The sequence below is a fragment of the Alligator mississippiensis genome, unplaced genomic scaffold, assembly GCF_030867095.1.
Source record: "Alligator mississippiensis isolate rAllMis1 unplaced genomic scaffold, rAllMis1 scaffold_20, whole genome shotgun sequence".
NCBI classification, from domain to species: Eukaryota; Metazoa; Chordata; order Crocodylia; family Alligatoridae; genus Alligator; species Alligator mississippiensis.
In genome coordinates, this window is record NW_026775405.1 from 348,881 (window position 1) to 353,880 (window position 5,000).

The following is a 5,000-nucleotide window of genomic DNA, read 5'->3' on the forward strand; positions in this document are numbered from 1 at the left end:
CGGGGCACGCTGCCTCCACGCTCGGTTGACAAGGCAGCGCGGCACGGTTCTTTTGCCCCGGAGGTTCCTCTGACCGACTTTCTGGAACCGAACATGGGCATTTAGGGTCCTGAAAACCGAGTCCCCCAAAATCTCCGCGAACCTTTCTTGGCAATATTGTAGATGCGGCACCCGGCCCAGCCACCGGGGCCAACCGCCGAAAGTGTCCGCCCTCCTGGAGCGAAGGCCCGGGCAAGGCCCGTTTGAAAAACCTCATACGGACTTCCGGAGCGCGAGCCCGGGCGCCAGGTCGACCCAGGGCCGACCTCCCGGGCCCCAGAGAGGCACGTCTCCGCCGCGGAAGCCGCCTGATGCCCGCGCCGAAGGCCCCCGGGCCCGCCCGGCCTCCGCGCAGGGCACCGGGGAGAAGTAGGAATCGTGGCCGGGCTCCTGGAACTCCTGCCCGGCCTGCCCCGCGGAAGCATGCCGGGTTCTCCCGCCGCGCCGTGCAGGTTCTTCCGCCCCTCGCCGGGGTAGCCGGGCTCCAACCGCTGGGCCCCGCAGCCTGGAAGGGCCCCTGCGAGTCGCCCCCCGGCCTGCACGCCCGCCGTGCAGTCGACCGGGTCGAAGCCGGAATCGCGGCCGGGTTCCTGGAACTCTCGCCCGGCCTGCCCGCCCGGCCCGCCCCCCGGGCCGGGGCTCCAGTCGACTTGGAGCCAAACTCGGTTTTGACCCCCTCCTGCAGCACGGTCCGGCCCCGGAGGTTCCTCCGTCCGACCTCCTGGAACCCAAGATGGGCATCCAGGGTCCCGAAATCCGTGTCCCCGAAAATCTCCGCGAACCTTTCCTGGCAATATTGTAGATGCGGCACCCGGCCCAGCCACCGGGGGCAACCGCCGAAAGTGTCCGCCCTCCTGGAGCGAAGGCCCGGGCAAGGCCCGTTTCAAAAACCTCATACGGACTTCCGGAGCCCGAGCCCCGGCGCCAGGTCGACCCAGGGCCGACCTCCCGGGCCCCAGAGAGGCTCGTCTCCGCCGCGGAAGCCGCCCGCCGCCCGCGCCGAAGGCCCCCGGGCCCGCCCGGCCTCCGGGCAGGGCACCGGGGAGAAGTAGGAATCGTGGCCGGGCTCCTGGAACTCCTGCCCGGCCTGCCACGCGGAAGCATGCCGGGTTCTCCCGCCGCGCCGTGCAGGTTCTTCCGCCCCTCGCCGGGGTAGCCGGGCTCCAACCGCTGGGCCCCGCAGCGTGGAAGGGCCCCTGCGAGTCGCCCCCCGGCCTGCACGCCCGCCGTGCAGTCGACCGGGTCGAAGCCGGAATCGCGGCCGGGTTCCTGGAACTCTCGCCCGGCCTGCCCGCCCGGCCCGCCCCCCGGGCCGGGGCTCCAGTCGACATGGAGCCAAACTCGGTTTTGACCCCCTCCTGCAGCACGGTCCGGCCCCGGAGGTTCCTCCGTCCGACCTCCTGGAACCCAAGATGGGCATCCAGGGTCCCGAAATCCGTGTCCCCGAAAATCTCCGCGAACCTTTCCTGGCAATATTGTAGATGCGGCACCCGGCCCAGCCACCGGGGGCAACCGCCGAAAGTGTCCGCCCTCCTGGAGCGAAGGCCCGGGCAAGGCCCGTTTCAAAAACCTCATACGGACTTCCGGAGCCCGAGCCCCGGCGCCAGGTCGACCCAGGGCCGACCTCCCGGGCCCCAGAGAGGCTCGTCTCCGCCGCGGAAGCCGCCCGCCGCCCGCGGCGAAGGCCCCCGGGCCCGCCCGGCCTCCGGGCAGGGCACCGGGGAGAAGTAGGAATCGTGGCCGGGCTCCTGGAACTCCTGCCCGGCCTGCCACGCGGAAGCATGCCGGGTTCTCCCGCCGCGCCGTGCAGGTTCTTCCGCCCCTCGCCGGGGTAGCCGGGCTCCAACCGCTGGGCCCCGCAGCCTGGAAGGGCCCCTGCGAGTCGCCCCCCGGCCTGCACGCCCGCCGTGCAGTCGACCGGGTCGAAGCCGGAATCGCGGCCGGGTTCCTGGAACTCTCGCCCGGCCTGCCCGCCCGGCCCGCCCCCCGGGCCGGGGCTCCAGTCGACTTGGAGCCAAACTCGGTTTTGACCCCCTCCTGCAGCACGGTCCGGCCCCGGAGGTTCCTCCGTCCGACCTCCTGGAACCCAAGATGGGCATCTAGGGTCCCGAAATCCGTGTCCCCGAAAATCTCCGCGAACCTTTCCTGGCAATATTGTAGATGCGGCACCCGGCCCAGCCACCGGGGGCAACCGCCGAAAGTGTCCGCCCTCCTGGAGCGAAGGCCCGGGCAAGGCCCGTTTCAAAAACCTCATACGGACTTCCGGAGCCCGAGCCCCGGCGCCAGGTCGACCCAGGGCCGACCTCCCGGGCCCCAGAGAGGCTCGTCTCCGCCGCGGAAGCCGCCCGCCGCCCGCGCCGAAGGCCCCCGGGCCCGCCCGGCCTCCGGGCAGGGCACCGGGGAGAAGTAGGAATCGTGGCCGGGCTCCTGGAACTCCTGCCCGGCCTGCCCCGCGCATGCATGCCGGGTTCTCCGGCCGCGCCGTGCAGGTTCTTCCGCCCCTCGCCGGGGTAGCCGGGCTCCAACCGCTGGGCCCCGCAGCCTGGAAGGGGCCCTGGGAGTCGCCGCCGGCCTGCACGCCCGCCGTGCAGTCGACCGGGTCGAAGCCGGAATCGCGGCCGGGTTCCTGGAACTCTCGCCCGGCCTGCCCGCCCGGCCCGCCCCCCGGGCCGGAGCGCCAGTCGACATGGAGCCAAACTCGGGGTTGACCCTCGCCTGCAGCACGGTCCGGCCCCGGAGGTTCCTCCGTCCGAGCTCCTGGAACCCAAGATGGGCATCTAGGGTCCCGAAACCCGTGTCCTCGAAAATCTCCGCGAACCTTTCCTGGCAATATTGCAGATGCGGCACCCGGCCCAGCCACCGGGACGAACCGCCGAAAGTGTCCGGCCTCCTGGAGCGAAGGCCCGGGCAAGGCCCGTTTGAAAAACCTCATACGGACTTCCAGGGCCGGAGCCCCGGCGCCAGGTCGACCGCGGGCCTCCCTCCCGGGGCCCAGCACGGCTCGTCTCCCCCGCGGGAGCAGCCCGCCGCCCTCGCCGAAGGCCCCCGGACCTGCCCGGCCTCCGGGCAGGGCACCGGGGAGAAGCCGGAATCGCGGCCGGGCTCCTGGAACTCTCGCCCGGCCAAGCCGCTCGGCCCGCCCCTGGGCCGGAGCTCCAGTCGACATGGAGCCAAACTCGCGGTTGAACCTCTCCTGCAGCACGGTCCGGCCCCGGAGGTTCCTCCGTCCGAGCTCCTGGAACCCAAGATGGGCATCTAGGGTCCCGAAACCCGTGTCCCCGAAAATCTCCGCGGACCTTTCTCGGCAATATTGTAGATGCGGCACCCGGCCCAGCCGCCGGGAGCAACCGCCGAAAGTGTCCGGCCTCCTGGAGCGAAGGCCCGGGCACGGCCCGTTTGAAAATCCTCATACGGACTTCCAGGGCCGGAGCTCGGGAGCCAGGTCGACCCCGGGCCTCCCTCCCGGGCGTTAGGGCGGCTCGTCTCCCCCGCGGGAGCAGCCCGCTGCCCGCGCCGAAGGCCCCCGGACCCGCCCGGCCTCCGGGCAGGGCACCGGGGAGAAGCCGGAATCGCGGCCGGGCTCCTGGAACTCTCGCCCGGCCAAGCCGCTCGGCCCGCCCCTGGGCCGGAGCTCCAGTCGACATGGAGCCAAACTCGCGGTTGAACCCCTCCTGCAGCACGGTCCGGCCCCGGAGGTTCCTCCGTCCGAGCTCCTGGAACCCAAGATGGGCATCTAGGGTCCCGGAAACCGTGTCCCCGAAAATCTCCGCGGACCTTTCTCGGCAATATTGTAGATGCGGCACCCGGCCCAGCCACCGGGACGAACCGCCGAAAGTGTCCGCCCTCCTGGAGCGAAGGCCCGGGCACGGCCCGTTTGAAAAACCTCATACGGACTTCCGGAGCCCGAGCCCCGGCGCCAGGTCGACCCAGGGCCAACCTCCCGGGCCCCAGAGAGGCTCGTCTCCCCCGCGGGAGCAGCCCGCCGCCCGCGCCGAAGGCCCCCGGACCTGCCCGGCCTCCGGGCAGGGCACCGGGGAGAAGCCGGAATCGCGGCCGGGTTCCTGGAACTCTCGCCCGGCCCGCCCCTGGGCCGGAGCTCCAGTCGACATGGAGCCAAACCCGGGGTTGACCCCCTCCTGCAGCACGGTCCGGTCCCGGAGGTACCCCTGCCCGACCTCCTGGAACCCAAGATGGGCAACTAGGGTCCCGAAAAGCGTGTCCCCGAAAATCTCCGCGGACCTTTCCTGGCAATATTGTAGATGCGGCACCCGGCCCAGCCACCGGGGGCAACCGCCGAAAGTGTCCGCCCTCCTGGAGCGAAGGCCCGGGCACGGCCCGTTTGAAAAACCTCATCGGGACTTCCAGGGCCGGAGCCCCGGCGCCAGGTCGACCCCGGGCCTCCCTCCCGGGGCCCAGCACGGCTCGTCTCCCCCGCGGGAGCATCCCGCCGCCCGCGCCGAAGGCCCCCGGACCTGCCCGGCCTCCGGGCAGGGCACCGGGGAGAAGTCGGAATCGCGGCCGGGCTCCTGGAACTCCCGCCCGGCCTGCCCCGCGGAGTCCTGCCCGGGCTCCCGCCGCCTTGGCCCGGGACGACCACCCCTCGGCGGGGTGCCTCGGCTCCGACCCCGGAGGCCCGGGTCCCTGCCGGGGCCCTTGGACCCGCCCCCCGGGCTGCCCTTCCACGGAGCCCTTGACCGGGACGAGATCGGAATTGTGGCCGAGCTCCTGGAACTCTCGCCCGGCCTGACCGCCTTCTCCGGCCCTTTTCCGGTTTTCCCCGTTGACCTGGCTCCAAACTCGGGTTTGGCCCCTCAGCACGGCAGGGTTCTGCCCCGAAGATCCCTCTGACCGGCTTTCTGGAACCGAACATGGGCATTGAGGGTCCTTAAAAACGTGTTCTCGAAAATCTCCGCGAACGTTTCTTGGCTATATTGTAGATGCGGCACCCGGCCCAGCCACCG